At 38.6% G+C, this 23666-nt stretch overlaps 1 protein-coding gene across 4 annotated transcripts in view; it reads left to right on the top strand.

Annotated features, from left to right (window-relative positions):
• The first annotated feature begins 13668 nt into the window (after window positions 1-13668).
• Window positions 13669-23666, top strand: part of TBC1D5 (TBC1 domain family member 5) — a 321851-nt gene continuing 311853 nt past the window's right edge. The window contains exon 1 of one of the 4 annotated variants that reach the window (XM_066991876.1): window positions 13669-13791. The gene's annotated coding sequence lies outside the window, so the exon portion shown is untranslated. The remainder of the gene's footprint in view (window positions 13792-23666) is intronic. The other 3 variants (XM_066991877.1, XM_066991874.1, XM_066991875.1) reach the window with 3 other exon arrangements.

Genomic DNA, 23666 nt, shown 5'->3' with positions numbered 1-23666 from the left:
ATTACCCAGTTAACCCTCTGACTGCTCAACACAGCAGCAGTGTCAACACATAAAAGAGCAAATGGATGTAGAATAAGAGTTTGTTATGCTAAACAAAAAGAGGTGGCAGATGCTACTCGACCCAAGTCCAGAAGTGCTCAACTAAAAAAAAAAAAAAGTCATATTAGTGATTACAGGGGTAAAGAGATGCAGGTAAGCATTGTGAGCAGCTGGTGTAAGCATTGACTGTAATGGTCTTCAACAAAGACGAGAGACCTGCACCACTAAACTTGCTTTCCCCTCTGTCTCTTCACTCACTGAACTCAAGTCTCTCCAATGGATATGATTTTTTTGGGTGTCATTCTACATTTCATCCAGTTTAATCTTAAGTTTTTAACAAATTGCAAAGGGAAACATTTTGAGTATAAAAAAGTACAATGCAGACTTTCTGTACACGCCACAAAACCATGAAAAGATTTTTTAATATGACCATCACAGACAATAGCTAAGAAAAAGAAAGCATATACATAAGAGACATATTACCGATTATGAGAACAATAAATCACAGACACAGTGCACCAGCACTTAGCAGCTGAAAACAGAATATGGAATATCACCTAGCCACAAAGAGACAAGCTCAAATAAATGCACTTTTAAGTATGGAACGACCTACCCTGTACATGCTGTGTTCACTAACAGGTAGTCAACCTGCACTACTATCACAAATGGGTGTGTTTTTAGGCACAGTAACACCAGTGAATGTTTCATTGCTGCCTCTGTTACTATTCTTTCACTCTTTTTTTTTTTTAATGTACATTACCATTTTACATTGATTCCAGACAAATGAGAAAAGAGAAGGTCCTTGGTTTTAAAGTCTTCTTTATAAAGGGCTGCACCTAGCTTTCCTCCAGTTTCCACTTAAGTCAATAAGATCCTTTCAATTCCTTTCATGGGACTTTGTCCAAAAGGAAGAAGCACACAGGAACTGGCACATATTGCCACTCAACTGACCTCAGCACCTGATAGCAATTTCACAGAAATTTTCTTTATCGTGTATTTTTGTATTCCATCTTATTTTGACTCTTTCCAACATAAAACAGAGCTCTCAAGTAGCGTGTAATAATATAGCTGAACACTACAACTGCAAATGCTGATAGCAGTTTACTAATACTTACATTAATTTGTGAAGAGTTCAATTTCCTTTAACTCATGTCTTAATATATATATTTTTAAATTCCTATATGCATTACATGAAAATTGAGATAGGAACCTTATATACTGTACAAAGCACAAAAATGTTTGAACTTGTCAGAGTACCACTACAGCCCACATAACTATTCCTCTTTTGACAAAGGTTAACGTAAAGGGGAGGATGATGCTAACAGGGAACACTAATTTTTCAACGGGCAATACGACTGAAGGTACAGGTCATAAATTTGTATGAATACTTAAGCCAAGATTTCCATCTGTATAGATTTATGCCAAATCAGGATTTATCCCAGAAATTTTAAAACAATCCCCAAGAAGCAGGCAGCTCTTTATGGAAAAATACTGGCATCATATTGTTATGTGACTGTTGTCCTCCAGGCAAAGAGGTACTGTTGAGAAGCAGTAAACACCACAGCAAGGGGAAAAAAAAGGGGTGGGGGGGAAACGAAAAGAGCTTGAAACATTGGGAAGTTGCACTGAGACACATCAGTTCAACAAAACCAATGACAGTGAAAGAAATGTGTTTTTTTTCCTCAAATTAACATTTAAGGTAAGTCATTTTGTCATACTGATAGCCTTTTAACTCATGTTTATTTTTCCACCAGATTACACAGGACAGGCTGATTAAAATAAACACTTTGTTAGTTTACCTTTAAATGTGAAACTCAAATCAGAATGACCAAGTCCTATACTACAAAGCAGCCTTTGAAATGAAAAATATCTTGCTCCTAAGTGTGGTTATATTTTTATCATACACAGCTTATTTGTCTTATTTGTCTGTCTTCACCTCACACTGCTTTGATATTTGCAATAATCTGAATACTTACTAAAAACCTAATTGTGCCATCAAAAGAATGAGAGAACAGTGACTATACTAATAACTTAAGCAGCAAAACTGTTTGGTAAAATACTAAACAAAATGAGAAAGTGCAATATAGTCTACATTTTGTCTTAGTTAAATTTCACAAAGGAGCTTTATACTGAGGAAAAAGCATCTTACTCATTTACTTCTGATTACTAGTGCCACACATTGCATAAAACATACATAAAAATGGGGCGGATTCCCATTTCATCTCTTTAAAATATGTATAAACCAGAAAACAAACAAAAAAAAATTAAAAGCAGAGAGCAAATTCTAGGATTACTATCCTTCATTTGGAGATACAGGAAAGAACTCTGACTATTTGAATAGTCTGCTGTCACCACAAGACTAGACTGTACGACGTTGGTGTACATTCAGAAACACTTTACTTCTGGAGGAGCTCTACTACCTGTATTTCAATACAAAAAAAAAAAAAAAAAAGACAGAATCTTCCCATCAGTTTCTCCTGTGACACATACAATAGAAAATCAACAAGAATTTTTTTTTAAGTTCAGTTGTAAGTTGAATGGAAGGTAGATACTTTGTAGTTAGGAAAAATAAAAAATAAAAAAAAAAAAGGAAAAAAAAAAGGAAATAAATGATTGCAAGACAAACTTACAAATATGAAGAGAAGTAGCTTTACTTTCTGAACCTGTGATTAGCTCTACTGACCCCAGTGAAGTAAGCTGAGGCTCCTTTTCTGTGGAAAATCAGTCCTATAAAAGACAAGATATTTCTGCAGAGACAAAATCCTGTTTGGGAGTAAATTGAGAATTAAAGTGCGTGGATTCCTTTTATCTGATCATATTCCAGTGAAATAATAGAGATAATTCGAAGAGAGGAGAATAAAAATGGTTTGCACTGGAGATTCAATACTCTATTACTTAAGGATAAAGAATTTCTAATAGCCATTCAAAGGAAAATCAAGGAATATATAAATTTTAATTTGGTCTTTGCTTCATATCGTACTGTACTGAAGGCTTTCAAAGTCACTTTTAGAAGCTGGATTTTAGGTGTATGTCATGAAATTAGGAAATGCCAAAGGCAAGAAAAATTGGAGCTATTAGCAAAGCTAACAATAAAAAATTAGAACATCAAAAATCCCATAGTAAAGAGCTTATGTAGAATTGCTACAGATTAAGGCACTATTGAATAATATTGCTGTTAAAGAAGCCAATTATTTTTATAGAGCAAATAAATTTTTCTATGATAATTCATATAAAAATGGTAAATGGTTAACTGCCTTAATAAAAGGGGAAGAGAAATCTCAACATAACAGCAATTTATACAAAACAAGGGGTGATAATGAAGAAGAAAAATTAGGTAAGTGATATCTCCAAGGCATATTATGACACTACATAAATCTGAAACTTCAGAAGATTAAATCCAAATTTTGGGATTGAAAATAATATATATATTTTTAACATTGGAATAAGAATGTTGGCTATTGTCCGAAAGATGCATCAGACCTCAGACATCAGGCAAAGAGCTGTCCATCGTTTTTTTTTTTTTTTTAACACTATTTAAAGCACTTGGCCTCTTCATGCAACAGACCTTTAAACTTTCTTTTGAATGGAGCTACATGCTCCCTATTACATTACTGAAATTATTCCTATTTGGACAGAGAAAAAAACATCTACATGACAGTTCAGCTGTCACCCTTTTTTTCTCATTTGTGGCAAAACCAAGATCAACAAGATAAAAAAGGAGGTGAAAAAATATTCATGGAGACTGGATGGATTCCATAAATCAGACTTGTACCATAGTACATGAACAAAGTATTTAACACTGCTATTACTTGTGCCCCAAATATTTTCTTCTCCATAAGTGAAAGATGCAGTTTTGTGGAAAGACTGAACAGCGTTATTGGCAGTGCTGTATAGATTTGTATGAAATAGTGTCTTAAAAAGACAGCTCTTAAGAGCAAAAGCTCCCATTGAATTAAGTCTTCAAACTCAAACTTATACTTGAAAGAAATTTGTGTTAGATGGGATAGCATAGCAAACTAGTTTGTTCATATTTGTGAGTAAACCCATCTCTTGTTGAACTTAGTAGCTGAACCTACAGTGACCTCTGTAAGTGAAAATTCAGTTTTACTCTTGTCTTCTGCTGTGATGTCAGGCAAAATCCAAGAAATCCAACGAAGACAAACTACTTCTGGTTATTTTCAGATTGTTCCCACTTACTCTGTTTTGCTGGACAGAAAAGACTTGGTGGAGAAGTTATTCTTCCATTTAACTGGGAGCATTTGCTATTTAGGAACAGAGTGACAGCGCAGGAACATGCATTTTCTGGTGTCTTCCTTTTAACTCACCTGCTTTTCCTTGATGCTACTTGAAGAAGTTTTGTTTCATCTTAATGCTGAGATGAGCATGACAATTGGTCTCATACACAAAAACTCACTCCTGCTGACCCTCATTCATCTGCTCAGGGTGAAATCGATAGTCAAGGAGAACTGATCGCATTGTATAAAGTTTAAAACCCTGGAGTTCTTTCTTTCTCTTGATTTCATTTTCCTTTGAAGTAACAAGAAAAGAACTTCTTGTGCCTGGAGAAGTCAGAAGCAATAGTGTTCTTGGTGTTCAAGATTAGAATAGGAACATTGTAGATGGGACATAACCAAAAGGGATATATTTACACTTGCCTACTAAAAAGAACTACTTTGTGTGATATCTTTGAGCTATCTGACTTTGGTTGCTAATGTTACAGGCTGACACTCACACTTTTTGCAACAGAAGATGATTGTCCTTTCCAAGTTATGTACGTAGACTTTATAAAGATAGGGAAAGGAATTACAAAAGGTCATAGAAGACATTACCAATTCTTCACACAGGTACAGTCCCCCCTCAAGAAAACTTACCCTTTGATGGAAGAATGGCTTTTGTTTTACAACTCTTGGGGCAAGGATGGTTGCATCTCTTTGGTGTGCTGGCACAATAGTAGATACCCTCAAGCTTTATGATTATTTAGCACCACGGGGACTATTAACTGCTGGTAAGACTGCAGTTTGAGTTATTGGATTTCAATAACAGTTGCAGACTTGGCCTTTAATCTAATTTCCAGTGTGCTGTTTTATTTCTGCCTCATCCAGCATGGTGTCAGCAATGCAGGATCAGGCCATTCAAATTTGCTTACTGACTGCTAATAAAACTCTATGTAGAAATCATGGTTTGAAGTCAGTATTTAACAAAGGACACAGCAAGACTTTGACTACTGAGAGACATTTTAATAGTTTGACTTTTTGTGATCCTGAAAACATTTTCATTTAAAATAGGTTCAATGAATCAGCACATTTCAGGAAGAAAAGAAAAAAAATAAATAAAAAAGTAAAAACCAGGCTTGTGTTCTCCATGGTTTTATAACAAATTAAACAGATTAGAAAGATTTTTTATTTATTTATTTGTTTTTATTTTTTTAAAAAGAAAAGATTGTGTGTATGCTGAAGGGATTTGTTTAATTTGTTTGGGCATCTTTTGCAGTACATATTTATATTCTGTAAAATTTGGATTTTTTTTTTTTGTGTGATGATGATCTAACCAGTTCATATTCTCCTCTTTATTCCTTGTGTCCTACCTCCCCATGTGTACACAAACACTCTTAGATTTACTTTATAGTTTCACTCCTGCATGTACTTAGCAACACATCATTTAAATCCCCACCTAATACCAGCAGAATAGATTAAAAGCTGTTCAAAAAGGCCAGAAGTGTAGAGATAAATAATGGTTGTTATCTTTAGCTGAATCCATACTTGCAATGCGGACAGTTTCCATTGTCTTCTGCTGGCCCACTCAAAAGCTACAGAAGTTTATTAGGGGAGGAATAGGGCCAGTTGCCTTGGTTCACTCAAAGGGAAAAGAAGAATTATAGGGAGGACAGAAATAAGACAATCTTCCCTTGGCAGCACTGCATAAAGTGTTCTAGGGGAAACAGTTGCTTCATCCCTTCCCAATCTCTCACCGGTTATTACACTAAAATGCACCCCAGACAATCACTATCGTAATGAGGTTAACGGATATGATAAATTCAGCAGAAGCGTTCTTTGTTTTTGATTGACTTTGTGGCTGTGAACTCCTAACTTCATCCTTCCCACACTTTACTCTATCACAGATTTTTTTTTCAGGGCTAATTTGAATATCTGTTGACACATTTAAAGCTTTTTGTGAAATCCTTGAATAAAAATTGTGGCAATAAAAAGTAATATTATTGTGAAAACACCTTACGGAGGGAGTTCCTTCCTTTTCTAGGACACCCCTCTGGTGAAGAGACATGCTGCTACATCAGATCACCAGAGAAGCAAAGATTGTGCTTGAGCAAAGAGGATCCTGTGTACATTTTGCAAAGCCAGAGGGCAATTACTTTACTGCTGCCTGGCCCAGACAAACACTGTATCAAGAGAAAAGAAAATTTTAAACGCATTTTTAATGCTGCAAGATGGAAAAGGAGTGCCATAAACAATTGTCATCATTCAGTGTGTGATATTTTACTCATTTCAAATTGACAGTGTCCCTTTTAAGAGCCATAAAAATCTTAACAGTTGTGCTGCTGTAGGGCTTACACTTAATTGTTGTAAAAAACAAGTGGGAGTCAGTGTAATGAAAGAGGTGTTCTTGCCCTCAAATTCCTTTAGGCACTAAATTAGATATCTTCAAAATAGGGCATGGATCAGAACTACTGTTTTCTGCTTATCAAGGGAACAGTCATTTTCAGCAGAAATGAGAGGATGTGTGGTTTTTTTTCACCTGTACATGGGCACATTCTATTGAATAAAATTCAGGAAATACAAAAATTGATGTGAAAACGAACCCTCTCTTTTCCTTTCTTTTCTGTCCCCTTGCTCCTAACTTCCGCGTACATTCTACATGCACACCATCGACAGTGTGCACAGCCATTTATTCTGATCTCTGTGAGCTAAAGGAATCTTTTGCATCAAAAGGCGAGCAACCAGGAATATTCCTAACTATGTTCCAGGCTAGCGAAAGGACAGTGTAAATGAATTACTGGAACAGCATAGCAGTGTTTAATAATGACAACTTTAAGATTTTGAATTATTTTTAGGAAAAAAAAAAAAAAAAGCATGAAGTGATGTGTGGAAAGGGATTGAGGAAAAAAGATAACTACAGAGGAAGAGAAATCACCGAGGCAGCTGGACAAGGTAAGAAAAGAAACTAAGGTAAAGTTACTCCAACTTTCAACTCACTGTTCTTCTGCTTTTGGTTGTTGAGAACAGGCAGGCACTCCACCCTGACTCTTTCTCACCTGTCCTGTCTTTTCCCTTTGTTCCTTTCCTCACGTCACTAGCACCAGTCTGTTCCCTTTATAAGTGTCAGCAGCAGGAGGGAAGTGTCACCCAGCAGAGAGGGCTTGCTCAGCACAGGCTGTGCCTCTCTGCTGGGAACAGGGGAAGCCTATCAGAAATGCACCATCTCGCTCACTTACGAACTGCTTTGCAATACTTTGACATAAATGGGCAAGGCAGAGGATCCTTAAAATTGCACTGGTTACCAAGCACTAAAGGCACAAGGCTATAAGGGGTAAAGGCTCTTTTAATCAGAGTGGTTTTTTTAATTATTATTTTAAAAAAATACAGCTAAACGTTAGCTTTGTGCCTGTATATCCCAATGATGGCTGTAAAGCAGTCAGAATGCTGGAGCTGTCTGCAGTGTAACTAAAGACAGCGTTAGCTTTATAGTGAGTTCCAACATTGAAATAACAAAAATGAATAACATTGCTTAAATACAAAAAAGACTAACCTTTTTCAACAATATTTTTATTTAAAGAAATGTCACTTTCAGCAGAGGAACAGATTTTGCTTAAACTAAAAAAAAAAAATCAAAAATCAAAATTTTTCCCAAACTTATCATTTCTAAGTAAAGATTGGACCATCTGCCCACTTATACCAGCTGGGTGTCTGGCCATGAAAGTCTGATATTTCATGCCAAATTGAGTAGTTATCAATGGCTTATTATTTATTTATTTATTTACTTAAAAAAAAAAAAAATCAAGCCACTCAAAGATAGCTGGTTAAATTGTACAGCTTGCAATCCCAGTGTTGTTTTTCATTATATTTTTAAAGCACTTGATGAATGTGGTTGCTGTGTAGGCCCCCAGTTCAAAGCCTAGTGAAGTGCCATCACTTCCAGTGGAACCCCAGTCAGACTTGTAGTTTTAGAAAGAACATAAATGTTCGTTTATCAAAATAATAGTATCGACTGCTATTTGAATGCTGTATTTATCTATTGTATTGAAGTGGCTAATCAGTAGTAATAGCTTATTATTAAATACAGATGTTTTTTTACTTACATAACTAAGGATAATCTTACTTCTCTTGCCAGTTTTGGCTTTCTTGCTAGCCATCGCAGACTGCATTGGCAACCAAAGTACCTTCACTGGTCTTGCCAGCTTAAGTGGAAATAAATCTGATCTTCATTTATAAATTGCAGTTTAATATTGCCATAGCACACAAGATGGATTTGAAAATTTGCTTTTGATTCTGATTTTTTGTCAGAGCAGCCTTTCCTCCACAGCTCAGAGTTTCCCGGCTTAGTTCCATTGTCATGTTCACTGACTGCAGTTTGATCTCAATTGCTTCATGTTGGTGGTACATAGTCACTGGAACTGTAAAAATTAAAGATTTCATCCCTTGCCAATGCAGAATTGCTATTTATTTAGTTTGGGGTCTATTTTAATTTTGACTCATTTGGGGACTTTATTCAATACACTAAGGGTTTGCTTAAACAGGGACACTCAGGAAAGTTAATCCAAAGTAATTAAAACAGTGAATTTAAAGTGGATTAGTTAAACCACATTAAACCCCAGTGTGGACTGGGGTTTAATGTGGTTTAACTAATCCACTTTAAATTCATACCTTTAGTTAATTTGGATTAATTTTCCTGAGTGTCTCTGTTTAGACAAGCCCTAAAGCCCCAATCCTGTAAACAATTTATGCACACGAGTATTTGTATGCGACGTACTTAATTAGCCTCGATTCAGGAAAACACTTAAGCCCCATTGAAATCAATAGAACTTAAGTGTCAATGGAAGGTTTTGCCTGAATCAGGACCAAGGCACCACACGCATAAACGTTGCCCTGGACACTCATATTCACAGGAATTACTGTGCATTTTTGGATACTTCTAGCAGGAACTTTTCCTGATACACACTTTCTTTCTTGTTTTTCTTTATCACTTCTGCATGAAATTTTCATATAGCTTTGCTCTGTTCTAACCAGCTTCCCTGTCTCTCTGGGCACTGATCTAACAACTACACCGTACATCAGATTACGCTGACACAACTCTCTGCTGATGCACCATGTGTTTAAATATCAGTAGCTTGGTTTCCTTACACTTTTCAGAGGAGTCTCACCTGAGGCAAATTTTAGTTGAGCTAGACTGGAGTGCATGCTTCTCTTTCTTCTTTCCAACAGTAGTTTATCAGTCTGTCTTCATCTTGCTTGCTCTACTTTGCTTGATTTCTTTAAAAAGATTCAGAACACATTAAGTACTGCCTCTTTGTCAAACTTATGTGATGAATTTCATCATATTGAACATAACTGTCAGGATGTCAAGCTTTGCATTTTCCTAAGGAAGGATGAGCTGTTTGGTTTCCTACTGGAAATAAACACTGTATTTTGGCTGGGTATTTGAGGAATGCAAAAAATAATATGTGGATTTGATTGACTCCTATCACTTGACATACATGTTCACTGACAGCTTATCTAAACTCCACTAAAACCAAGAATTTTAAAATTGTTTAAGGCCCGTTTCAGTTAAAACGGGAACATCTGTGGCCAAGCCATATTGCAATTTAGAAGCAAAACTTTTTTTTTCTTCTTTTCTGTTTTTCATATGGATGTAAACAAGAAGGCTTAGATGGAGAATGAAAAGGACAGAACAATACTCATATTTAATTGATGATTTTCTTATGATTGGTAAATATTTTAAAATAATGTACAAAACTAGAACAGAGTGAATGAGTGATTCTTTGCAATGGAAATCGTATGAGACTAATGGAAGAAAAAATGTAAAATCGATATAACTGTTCTTAATGCGTGTGAATAGAATACACCTCACTACATCGTCTAGAAATGCTAGAAGTACTTTAAAAGTGTTTCTTGGTTTCTCTATGGGAATACAGTTGATACGTAAGGGAGCTTCTTTTGCCTCATGGGAGAAGCTGCAGTCATTAAAATTTGCAAAATATCTTGAGATTTTCTCAGATTCCTGAGACTGTAAAATTTCCTGGATTCCAGATGAAATATGAGATCCAAACAAGTAATGTGCTTATGTATATTTATATAAACATATTTGTATATGCACACAATTGTATATATATACACACAATAAATATATACACTCAGTAAAATAAAATATTATGGATGCATATAATTCATATAAATACCTATTAAAAATATGAGGAACATTTTACATTCTTTTTGAATGTATGAGTTTGCTAAGTCAAAAACTGAAGTTTTTTTTACTTTATATTTTATTGAACGGGGAAATCTATACTATTTCAAAATAGATGAAATCCTGCTAACTAGATCATATGCATATTAATAGCTTTACTCTGTAGTTGATAAAAAAAAATAGAACCCACCTAATGAGTTAGAAACTAGAATGCATTCCTAGATACTTTAACAGATGAGACCTAGAAGAAATGACTACAGGAGGTCTGTATTTTCCACTTCTTAAATTGGCTTGTACCATTATGTGTGCAAGCAACCTAAGCATTTCTTTTGCAATGGATACTACTTACATTTAAGATGTTAAGTACTTATATAAAACTTAGCTGGATTACAGACCAATGTAAAGAACAATGTAACTCAAAAAGCAAGCAAATATAAAACAAGATTTTTCACACTTCCAATGTGCAGCCAAGTAAAATTTTACCAAATCTTCCCTTTAAAAATACTTCTAGCCCTCCGAATATTTCAGTCAACTCCTAATATAATGAGATAATTAGGAATATGTAAGTACATATATAATTTTGTTCATATATACAACGCTTACATGTCTTGTGACTCTGCATATTGGTATTATTTTGAACATAAACCAAGAAGGTGAAAGCATTTTGTTCTTAACCCCCCCCATAATCTTGTTAATACAGAAAATAATAGTATTTGGGATTTATTTTTCCATTTATTGTTGTGTAAGTAAAAGGGATTCATCCCCTCACAATGAAAACAGTGGTCTAATTTTGGGGTGGAACCTCCATTCAGGCTTAAATTGGCATTTTAAGTGTTACTATGAGCCTAACAATTGATTGCAAATGAAACAAGAATAAACTACTTTTGGCAGATTCTGCTGTTGTTTTTCCTGCTGGCTTTTGTTCTAGCTTTTATTTTCTATGGGAAAATTTTCATATTGAGAATACTGAAAGGGCCAAATCTTTTAAGACATCCCCTAAGTGCACACACAATTAGATATCCTATGCTCATATAATTACTCCAGTAGTTATTTAGACAACTCACAATTGCCTGATTTGAGTACACAGTTGGAGTATGTGCCAAAGGCAGGTGCACACTTTTTTTTTTTTTTTTTTTCAGTAGCACAAATCTACAGGTTTATAGAAAAAAGGTTTTGATAATTTCAGGAAAAAAATATTTAGTGAATCCTGCCTATACATCTTCAACACACAACGTGCTGTAACTCTTTACATTGCCCTTTCACCTCCCAAATGCATGCTACTTATGCGCGTGTTCTTGTATAAAATGCACTGAATTCCAAAGGCAGAAAGTATGTATTTCCATGTGTTCATAGTGGACAGGTCATTGTGATATACACAGACTGACTGTAGATGGCTGTATGATTTCTAAATCAAATGCTGTGTCCTGTATTGAACAAAATTATTTCATTACTGAGCTGCTTAAAGTATTCAAAACGTTTATTACTAGACAAGAATTAGATGCTTGACTGCTTGGCTTTTTTTTTTTTTAATATTGAGATCTACTCCAACATAAAAGAGAGACAAACAGAAAATCATTATTTCAAACAGAAAATGAAGCAACCTGATTGAAATTAACAGATATGAAGACACGCAAGGAAATCCTTATGTCTTCATTTTTTTTTTTAAATCTACTAACATTTATCTTTAAATTGCTCTTTCTACTTTACACATTCTGTTGTCGCAAGAAATTTAAATGCATTGCTGTAAAACACTACCATCAGCAGGCTGGAACCTACTTTGGTCTCTCTCTTTTCTTAATCAAACATCTGGGAACCAAAAACATCTGTAGACTGGCATGGAGTTAAGATTTCCTCTCAAAGTATCTTTGGTAAATCCACATGGATGGGCTGATTATCTTGCCCTGAAACAGCCCACAAAGCAAAAAAGTAGTCTGGAAATCAGGAGAATTATAAGAAATGTCGTCAGAGATGAGATACAATACATTCATCATATAATTACTAAACTTAACAAGTTTTATTCTGGTTTCGTATTTCTAGGTACCTCTGATTGACCCTTCCTATGGTGCCCTGACGCACGATGTAAGAATCAAACTGCACCAATTTTAGGTTCATTGTTCCAAGATGCAGACTCAAATAAAAAAGCTGCTTTAGCTAGTGTTGGATTAGGGATGATGTCTCTAGTTTATCCTTTTTGTCCTGTATTGGCATACCCAACGAACGGCTAGGGTAGGCACTGCACTAGAAGGTGCAATTAGGAGGTTGTCACAAACAGCAACCTAGTGCACACTTCATCTTTGAACAGTTGTTGCTACAGTTCTTCTCACAAGTAAAATGAACTCCGCAGTACTAGAGCTCCTAAAATAGCTCACATTCTTTCAAGATTTTTAATAAGAAAGGGTCAATGCCCAAGGAAAGAGGATTCAGTTTCCCCTGCCTCACACACCCATGGCTCTGCCCACCCTGCGGCCTGAGCACCGGGCAGGGGGGGGACAGGTCATCCTGGGAGCCAGTGGCCACAGCTGGGCACATTGCTTCGTGGTTTCATGTTTTCATGGTTGTGACACCTCTTTCCTCCTCCCACGAGGAAGTCTGCTGAGCGGTTTGAGCCCAGCAAGCCAGGGAGCAACGTACTGTATTCACTTTAAATAACCTCATTTCCAGCTGCCTCCCTTCACTCCCGAGTTTGTTTCATGTACATAAATCCCTCGGGCTTCCGCAGAGGACGAAAAGGCCTCGGAAAGAAGGCAAACCTCCTCATTTCAACAACTGTTAGCGCCCCTTGTTTGTGAGGAGCGGGCGGTGACAGAGCTGCGCGGCAGCCCGGGACGAGGCCAGACCCGTCCCGGTCTGGACCCGTCCCGGCCAGACCCGTCCCTCCTTCCTTCCCTCCCTCCTCCTGCAGCGCCCCTTGGCCGCTGCCCCCTGGTCCCCGGGGCACCCCCAGACCCCCGGGGCACCCCAGGGCCCGGCGGGGCACATGGAGCAGGCGCTGCGGGCTGTGGGCGGCCGCGGCCTCACGGCGCAGCGGGCGCCTGCGCTCATGGAGCCGGGGGGCGGTGGTTGAAGGGGGAGGCGGCGCCATCGCGCGTCCCCGCGGGCGGGCAGCGAGCCCGAGCCCTTCCCCTTCCCTTCCTTCCCTTCCCCTTCCCTTCCCCGGGCCGTCTCCCACAGCCTCCCCCTGCCCCGCGTCCCTCGCAGGGCGCCGGGCCGGCGCGGGGGGCTGCGAGCCGCGCAGGGAGGGAGGGAAGGAGGGGAGGGAGGCGGGGGAGGGAGCGGGGAAAGACAGAGAGAGGCTGAGCCAGCTCTTCATGCCACTGCAGGCAGCAGCAGCAGCAGGTAAAACCAGCCCCGGGGCGTCTGCTCCCCTTCACCCGCTTGCCCCCCTCTCCCCCGCAAGCAAAGCGCAGGCCCCCGCCGAGGCCTCTCCCGGGTTGCCGGTGCCGGCGGCCGGCGGCGGGCAGCAGCGGGGCCGGTGAGGCCTTGGCGCGGCGGGGCTGCCGCTGCTCCGCTCCGCTCGGCCCGGCCCGGCTCGGCCCGGCCCGGCTGCTGCTGCCCCCGGAGCGCCCAGGGCAGGTGCCGCCCGGCAGGGACCTCCGGAGGCACAGCCTCGTTTCGGGGAGGTGGAAGCAGGGAGGGAGGAGGAGGAGGAGGAGGAGGCAGAGTGGTCACAAGGCTTTCCCCTCCGGATTTTTTTTTTTTTTTTTTAACTGGTGGTGGTGATGCTGGTGGCTGAGGAGGGGAGCTGAGGGGTGAGTGAGTTCTCTTCGTCCAGGCCTTGAGAAGGAGTTTGGAGAAGAAGGCAGGTTTCCCTCCGCTTTCCTGCCTCCAGAGGCTCTTCCTCCTTGTTCCCACCTACCTGCCCCCGCCTGTGTTAACTGACCAGCGCACTGCCTTCAGAGTGGCAGCTTCAGATCGAGTTTAGCTGTCACGTTTCAGATCTAGTTTTAACTGTCACATTTCTTTTTCTTTAGGACACAGCAGTTCAGGTGGGGTAGTAAGTGTGGATCCCAGTGCAAGTGCTGCAGTTAGCACATTTTAACTCTTTGGGAGTTTTATACTCTCACATGGCTGTACTGTACCCGTCCGTAGTGTAGTTGAGGTACATGTGGTGCTAAGCATCCTGGAGGCTCTATGGTCTGCTTATAAGGATCAGTTTTAAGGAATGTCCCATCATGTTGACATAACTTTGCTTTAGTGGTATATATAATTTTAAGTACTTAACAAACAACAAACATGTTAGTTAATACGTGAAAGATCCATGTTCCAAAATGTACTGGATTGGAATGTGCTGGAATCAGGACTCAAGAATACTCTTCTAGTTCTGCCATACAGCTACACAGCATCCGTTCACCACTTTACTGTCAGTAATCCTGCTAACCCGCCTTTACAAAGTACTCTGAAGCTTGGTTAAAAAGCACTACATAAGACAATTATTTTTCATAGCAGTGAAACTTCACTGAAGTTGTGATTTGTCGGTTCTGTTTGCCACACTCTAATTCAGCTACTTGCTGATAATGTCCTTGTGAAAATTAAGCCTACCAAAATGTATCCCAAATAAATGTGGGCTGTTTGTTGGCATTGAAAATATTAAAAAAAAAAAAAAGAAGTAATAGTTAAATTAATGCTAGATCCCGCCTCTCTCTTAATCATTGTCCGCTGTTAGCTTTGTAGCTTGCCAATTCAAACACCACAAGGCCTAGAATTGGGCAATAAGATCAGCGTATTGTTTATGGGCAATAATGATTTTTCACTGTTGAAGCCAGTCCCTGTTTTGTAAAAATTGTCTGACTTAAATGTCATTGTGAATAACTAATTGTCAAACTTTTTTATTGAAATGTGTGGCCCATGCATGTCACACGTATGTATAATGGTAGCAATCACTGGACTTGTTACTCTTCATACTATCAGGTTAAAAGAGAATTAAACACAGCCTGCCCCAAAGAAATAGTTGAGTTTTTAAACTCTTTGTAGACTTTCATACTTGAAATTGGTAATTTCTTTTGGGCCAACAATGGGAACTGATCCTTGTGTGATTCATGCACCTACATGGTGAAGTTCAGCTTATGACAAAGTATGAGAGCATGAGCAATTCCTCTCTACATATAAGTGTATACTGGAAAGAAGGTGCCTCCCCCCTCCCCCCCCCCGACTTTATGGTGGCACCATAATTTGTAGAAATTGTAGGTATGGTCAGCTCCTATGAAAACTGAACATACTAAGAGCATCCTTTTGTTAGTGACGTGAAGATCAAGGCTGTTCTCCAGCTTTGTGCATAGGAAGTATGATGAAGTAGGGGCTTGTAATGGTAGTGTTCAGGGATTAATTAAACTGGTGGGATTCTTGTGTGTTTCACTCCATTTCACCTGAGAAAAGCACAAGCTTGGTTTTATACAAGTAGTTTGCAGTTTATGCTGCAGTGTTAGCAAAGCTCACTTGTCATGCGAAAATGGTTCTTATATCTTTATCTTTTCTTAAATACTGTGGCACCTGCAAGAGTGGCACTTACCTTTCAGCAGTATAAATGAAAACATTCCTCTCACATTTCTCCTTCTTTGTGTTATAGCACTGGGTTTACTCAAACATTGTTCTTTTCTCTTTGCTTTGCTTTCAATAGCACTTGCGTCTTTTGGACTTTGCTACCTCAAATTAATGTGCAAGAAAAGTGGGATTTGGGGGAAATGTGTTACACGTACTCTGCCTGCCTATGGTTTACGCAAATATAGAAATCTTTGCTGTCTCTGGGTTATTGTTGCTATTATAAATTCATTTTTAATCCGGACAGGCTATATGCAAAGAACTGCTTTGCACTTCGCCATGAAAGGAATTCTGTTGCTGAAGTCTTTTTAGAAAGTTTACTCTGTGCTCTGTCCTTAGGAGTTTTTATCTTAAACTGTTAGGTATGCTGCTGTAATTGGCAACAGCTGTTGCTGAGAATTGTGGAGGATAGACAGTTTCGGAGATAATCAGCTCCTAGTCCATTTGAGGCTTTGTTGATTAGCACGTGTAAGAGAATTTTGGATCAGGAGCCGGTGATGAGTGCAAATGTGGTATGGTATGTAAACTGCTTGGCTTAGCCTCTACGCTGCTCTCTAGTAAATAAGCTATAAGTTGTGTGTGTTCTTCTAAGCCCAGTAACGTGCCCAAAGCAGGCCACTCTGTAGCCCATAAAAGCACAGATATTTGGCTGAGTTGTGCACTGTGAGGAAGAGGGTTGTGAAACACGATAGGATTTGTTGGTCCGTGTTGGATATATCAGTGAGGCTTAAACTCTGTTTTTTGACCCCCAAAAGAATGGGTATAGTTGTAGGCCATTTCCAGTTTGGGGGAAAGCTGCTATGGTATTCTGTGTTTTGCTTGACAACGTTTTTGTTAGTTAACCAGGTGTCAGTGTGTGTGTGTGTGTTTGTTTCTGATATTGCAGCGTGGCCAAGTACTTTATAAAATGAATTTGAAAATGATGCAGAGTTTGAAGTCCCTGTTATGTTGGATGGCATTATAATGGGATAAATCTTACTATTTTTATTGATGTTGAATAGAAAAAAGAATGATTTGAATCTTACGGGAAATCTGTGTGTGACAGTTGTTGAGGAGAAATAGTTGACTGTATTTACACTCTGAGAGCTGGAATAAGAAGCGAGAGCCACGTTAGAGCAGTTCTTCAAGCTGCGTCCAGACCTTGGAGGTGAACACGCTGCATTTAGCAATCCATGTGGGTAAAGGTTGATGGATTACTAAACAGAACAGAAATAGGTATTTTGCTTCTGTTAAAGCTAGATGTGAGATGACCTGAAATCTAGTTGGAAATAGTTTGAAAATAATAGGAGGAATCATATGTTAAAAATGAGTGCAGTGCAAAGAGGCAGTATCCCCGTATCCTGTGCTGTAGTTAAAAAAAAAAATTTACTTCTGTGCTATTAAAGTTGAGGGGCTTTTTGTTCTGTTAATGGGTCGGCAAATCATTATTTTAGGTCTGTTAAAGAACATTAGTACCACACTACTAATTAATCTAGTTATGCGAAAAGTTGATGCATTTGAATTGCGTGTAGTACCGTACCGTGTCCTGTAGTGCTGCGTTGGAGCGGGCATCAAATCTGTCTTCATATGTGAACGTTTCACCTTAAATGTTTCAGCATCAGTTTTAGTCTGAGTGAGTTTTTCTCGCCGAACTTACAGTTGGCTAAGCTGTTTTTAAAAGTGTATCAAGATACTGAGAATCTACCATTTACTTCTCTGGATGACTTGTTTCAGTGATTCATCTTTTCCACTATTTAAAAATAAGGCATGCAATTATTGTTTGAATACATTTGAATGCATCTGTCTTTCACTGGTTCTTGTTATCTTGTCTGAATTCTCTATCGTGTCAGGCTGCCTTAAAAAACTTGATTTGTCCCTTTGACACAGTGTTTTCATTCCTCTGTATGGTGGCAGCCCCTAGCATTTAAAGACAGATCTAGATTTAAAAATACCTAGTTTTTAAAGAGGATCAACAGATCACAGATTACTGGGCTGACCTGACTGCTCCAGGGCTCTGGGATAAGTTTAACAAGTGTGCTGATTTGAAATGTTTGTCTCGCAATGTTTTTTAACATCTGATCTGGAACATCTGTTTAACAAATGAGTTGGAAAGAAAATCAATATAATGTGATACAATTATACCATTTTGAATCTTTCCAGCTATAGAAGGAAAGTATTTATTGGCTATTTTTGATCGTTCTGCATGATTTTTAACACTTCTGCCACCTCTGTCTAGTCATGGGCCTATGCTGTTGTTGAGGGTGTTCGTTCCTAACGTTGTCGGCTGTATCGTAGAGGGATGTTTTACGTCTCTCAGTTTTTACACTTCATAAATCTAATTTATGTTGATGGTGATCCAGCCTCCCCTTTTCTGTATTGTTCATCTTGCTTTATTTCCCTTATGCTTGCTTCTTTTTTTTTTTTTTTCAGAAACAGCAGCATTTGAACAACTAGTATGAGTTTTAGCCAAAATTGGCCTTTTTGTTAGCTGTAAAACTGATCATAGATAAAAACCATCTTAAGGATGGCTTCGGTTTTCACGCTTTTCTAAGGTTTTTCCTCCCAGTCAATTTTGTTCCTAACTTTTGTTTTCAGCTTCAGAAATCTTGAAACCTCAGGACTACAAGCGTGTACGTGCATGAGATGTTTGTTTAGGGAGGTTTCAGTGATTTCTGTCTGTCTGTGTAATCAGATCGCTATCAGTGGTTCTTAGACTATTCACAGTTCCCAGTCCAGCGATTTATTCATTTTAGCCATTATCATGGGATGTGTGATAACTTCCCTGTGCTGGTTACAGTGAGTAGTGTTACAAAACTGTTGCTAAGAGGTTTTAAAAACTGATGTTTTGCCTGCTGGCTACTTAAGATCCTGGGATATTTGGTTTCATTATTGAAGACTTGAGTTTGACATCCTTCTTCTTTCACATTACAGATAGGTGCTAAGGGGAAAACACCTCCTGCTCTGTCCTTTGAGCCGAGGGTCTGTAACAGACCCTGCTTGCATCACCTGCTGAGCTGTCGTATTTAACCCTTAGACCCACACGTAGTCTGTACACCTTGGTAGGAATTACCAGGCAATGAATGTCTGAACTATGTTTCTTGAGACCTAGATTGTGCGTGCTTGATAGTAAGTGCTATTTTTGTTTAATCTCTAGCTTTTCAACAACTGGACTTCTGGCTTTTCTTTGTGTTGGGAAGGAGTACAAATGTCTGATGTGTGTTGAGATTGGAATTGAATTTCAAGGTTGTTAAAAGTTTTAAAGAATCTTTCTAGAACTGTAGAGGTATGGTTTTGGCATTTAGACTTTGCTCTGATGTTAGCGTAATAACTTGGGTAAGGTGAATTGTCAGCTGGGCCATTGTTTTTATCACTGCCAACAGCAGGTTCTTTAAAAGAAGTTAGGAGAAAATCCCAGTTGTGGAATAATCCCCACACCAAGGAGCTCCTCAAATTCGTGTCACTTTGTGATGGTTTATGGTGCTCATCTTGAGTTTTCTTCCACGTGGTGTTTTCTAGGTGAGTGTTTTCTTTATCCATGGAAATATGTAATCTTTTTACAAGTTTTACAATGCTGTATTTATAATCTAGCTTCTCACTGTCATGCTCTTCACTTGTTTGAACTGAGAAGAGTAACTTGAAGCTCAGCAGTTATTTGAGCAGCGCTGATGATTTTCTTATCTATTGTGCTTTAGATGCATCAGCAACAAACTTAATTAGCCAACACGCTGCCTGTTTACTTACATTTTTTTAACTTTGTCAGTCTCATACACTGCTGATGAATATGAATTTATTCTGGGTCCTGAAATTGTCCATTAGCACTGGTGGAGGTGACCAGTGGCTCCTGCATCCCATATGATGTGGATAGATGCACTCTTTTTCCAACTTTTTCTTTTTTTCCTCCTGCCATTGTTTATAGGAAGGCAAAATCCATATCTGGTTGATGGGCTGTCTGCATTTTACTGCTTGGACCGTGGTTTGTTGCAGAGGTGAGAACTGTTGCTCTGTTTTCTGATTTTTCTGCAACAGATTCTCTTTCAAAATTGTGATGATTTTTCTTTCTTCTTACATCTGTGCTTTAAAAGGGGTTCTCAGTGTTCCCACTGTCCTTTTCAGATGCAAGTTTAGCCGCTTTTAAAAGTAAAGACTTTAAAGACTTATGGTATATTTCACGTTTATTTCACAGTCATTTTCATATCAGCATCCTTGCTGCACTGTAAATGTGAACAAGAGGATCCAATGTCTAGGTGGTACTTTGATTTCTTGTACCTTCTTGACTCAACTTTATCTAGAGTATTCATGTTTAACATGTAGTAGTTTGGCAGAGCCTTTCATCTATAGAAGAAATGACACTAATCATTGTCAGTGAGAGGGGAGCGACTTTCTCAAGGCCAAAAAGCACCTCAAAGGGGAAGCTCCAGTTAGAACACAGATTTTAGGATATCCTATCACAGACGGTTCAGGAGGAAGCTGCAAAGTATTTAATAAATCACATAATTTAAGTGAGTTTGCCAAATCTTGGAAATAAAAAGATGACTTAAATAGTAAAGACATATTAAATACTGGGCTATGTAAAAGACATTCGAGAAGTACAGTGAAAGACTAGATATAAGGAGAGTAGTACTGATAACTACAGGAAGAATACAAGCAAATCTTTAGTAATATACTTCTCTGAATTTAAATCCACTGGGTTATTTGATAATTGTGCTGGGGGATAATGGAGTTATTAGTTTCTGTAGTGAGAAGGGTAGCTTTCAGCTGATACTGATGTTTGTTCTGCGTGTCCTGCTTCCTGTAAGACTTTGCTGTACTTTCCGAACAGTGGCTTGGAAATGTGCAGCATATACAGCTGGTATTTCATTTGGAACCATGTGTATATATATATATATATATATATATATATATATTAAAAAAAAAAAAAAAAGAGAGCTTTGCTTGACTTTCAGTTATTCATGAGTCCGCAGCAGTGCTTCTTTTAGGCCTGACTCATTTTTAATGTACATCATTTGCCCATATGCCTATGGCACCAATAAAAACACACAATTTGGAGAAAAGTTAATAAATCCAAATACTCTTATCCATGCAATTCTTTACATATATATGTGTGTATGTTTGTGTATTTTTTGTAGACTGATGGACAAAGCTGGTGCTGCTTGTGATGATGCCTTTCAATGTTCATTGTACAGCGCACTCTGTATGTGTAATGCAGTAAGCCGTCTAGAATAACAGACCAAAGATTTGATCATCTTTGGTTTTAATTGCAGATTGATGAAAATGTGCAGCAGATAATATTTAAAAGATTCTTTCCTTTTGAAGTTTGCACATATTGGGACTCCTGTAAATTTCATTTCCGTAGCTGTTTGAGAGAACCGAGGGTGAGGGTGTGTAGAGGAAAGGGCAACAAGCAGGCAGCAAGCAGGAAGCTGGTGACTTCCTGTATGCAGGGGAAACTTCTGTCCAAATCAGTGGAAAAGGTTCTTCTGAACACATCGGTGTTTATTTTGCACAAAACAAGCAAACAAACGAAAAGCATTTTAGACTGCCAGAGTATGTGCTTTATTGTTAGGACTTGTTGAATTTTTTTCAAATGTGCTTTTCAAAGAAGGCAGCCAGCTACAAGAAATGAGAACATTTTATAATTGAGGGTAAACATCACCTTTTTGTTTGTGAACTGACTTCACAATTTCCTGTGAAATGACCCCTCAAATTTTATGTTGGCTCTTTGTTTATTAAGATTTAAATAAGTTTATTTTGGACAGTTCTGCTTTGAAATTAAAAATTCTTTTCTATCTAGCATTTCTGAAAAATACAGCAAACCGAATTACCATTTTCGTGTAAAGTAGTATAAATATTTTACTCTTGCAACTTAAGTGTCCTTTTATTCCACAAGACTCCCTTCTGTAGTCAGGATGGATTTCACCTAGTGCTGCTTTACTTTTTGGATTTGTGCAGTGCTTCCAACTGTTAATACACTGTCCATGATTTGCAGACTGCTTGGTTCAGGTGCAGGATGACAGTTGGGGCTTGACTGCAGGTCAGGGAATGGGAAAGAGGCTTAAGGGTCAGATGAAATGAGACGTGTATGGGGCAGGCTACGCCTTTTCCATTTCCAGCTGCTGGCCAGTCATTTGTGTGTCGTACTATAAATGTAGCTTTTTTGGAACTGTGTGCGGACCCAAGCAGTTTGCTGGTTGCTTTTGTCTCTTGCCTTTGATCAGTGATGGTTGTTGATTTGACACACCTATAGGATAAAATGTCAAACTTCTGTTTGCAGGGAAAGAAAAACTGTTTTGTGCCCAGTACTGACTTGTGTCTGAGTTTTGTCTTGAGCCTTAAGCATGTTATCAGGGTGAAGTGAGGGACATTCTGTATCTGAGAAGAAATGAAAACGTATATTGGAGAGGTAGGTGTCAATATTACTTTTTAATAACCATATCTGATGATGACATCAGGTATATACTTGATACAGGCATGCTGCCTTTACCCACAAATGCAGAATCCATTTATCTGGGGGTTCAGTGCTTATGAAACCAAGTGGGGAAGAGTCAAGACCAGTAGCAGCTGTTACCGCTGGACATAGCTCCACTTTGACATTTTGCACAACTGAGGTGGGTTGGGGTACGTACACAGAAAGAGCAACTGGCACTATCAGCTGTTGGAAATCCTGCTGGGGTGCTGTGTTACTTGCATAGCCCTCCTGTGCATTCTGCAGTGTCAGTGATTGCAGAAAGTACTGTTTTGCATCTAGTATGTTCCCTTTTTTTCCCCTCATCTTCAGGGAGTTTAGAGGAAGTGTCAAAGTTTTTGTATATTAGAAGAAGGCTGTGTGACTTTGCCTATAAGTCAGCGTTCAAAACTGCCATATGCTGGGAATTAGAGCACACTGTCGCTTTCTCATAGCTGTTGGGTGAGACTAGGTTTTCACGTTAGTTTACAGGAATAGCATATGATCAGTCATTGTTATAATTTCCACTGTGAGTAATTTTATCTGAGGGCAAATGTAGGCTGGGTGAACATCATTTTACACCATGTAACAACTTACCCAGTTTGGGATAAAAGTTTGTTGATAAGACTCGTTATAATTTTCGTAGGTTGACTGGAGCGCTTCATTCTCTAGAGGTGCTGTTACTTATCGCTTAGTCCAAGAGCATCCTAACACAGGTAGTCTTTCGCTAGTATTTCTACACAGTGTTTCCATTAAGACTCGGGATAATCTTCTCACAAATTCTGTTAAGCTTGGAAGATTCAGACTTGCACAATCCCCTTCCAGAAGTAATGGATCAATCTAGCTCAAACCGCATAAACTGGAGAAAGAAGAATGGAAGGGTAGGAAGGGGGTGCCTTGGGCTCTTAAACCTGTGGGTTTAAGAGGAAAGCCTTCAACATAAAGCTCATAAACAGGGATTGAATAGCATTGTAAGCATCTTTCTAACTTTTTTTTGCCTTTTCACATGAAGCATTTCTTTCAGATCCCTCTCACCTGTTTCTCTGCAGTCTCACTGCACTAATGCTAGCAGCCGTTGACTTTCCTGACAGTACAAGAACCTAGCATACTTGTAAGATTCCACCTTCTGAAAAACGAAGAAAATCAAACCCAACAAAACAGACAGCATGTCATGAATACTTGCTGGCCATTATTATTTTCTCTTTTATTTATTACAGTGTCTCTTAGCACTTTTTGATTTTTTGTGGGTATCAAG

This window comes from Anser cygnoides, chromosome 2 (genome assembly GCF_040182565.1).
Source record: "Anser cygnoides isolate HZ-2024a breed goose chromosome 2, Taihu_goose_T2T_genome, whole genome shotgun sequence".
NCBI lineage: Eukaryota > Metazoa > Chordata > Aves > Anseriformes > Anatidae > Anser > Anser cygnoides.
This window is presented reverse-complemented; position numbering and strand designations above follow the sequence as displayed.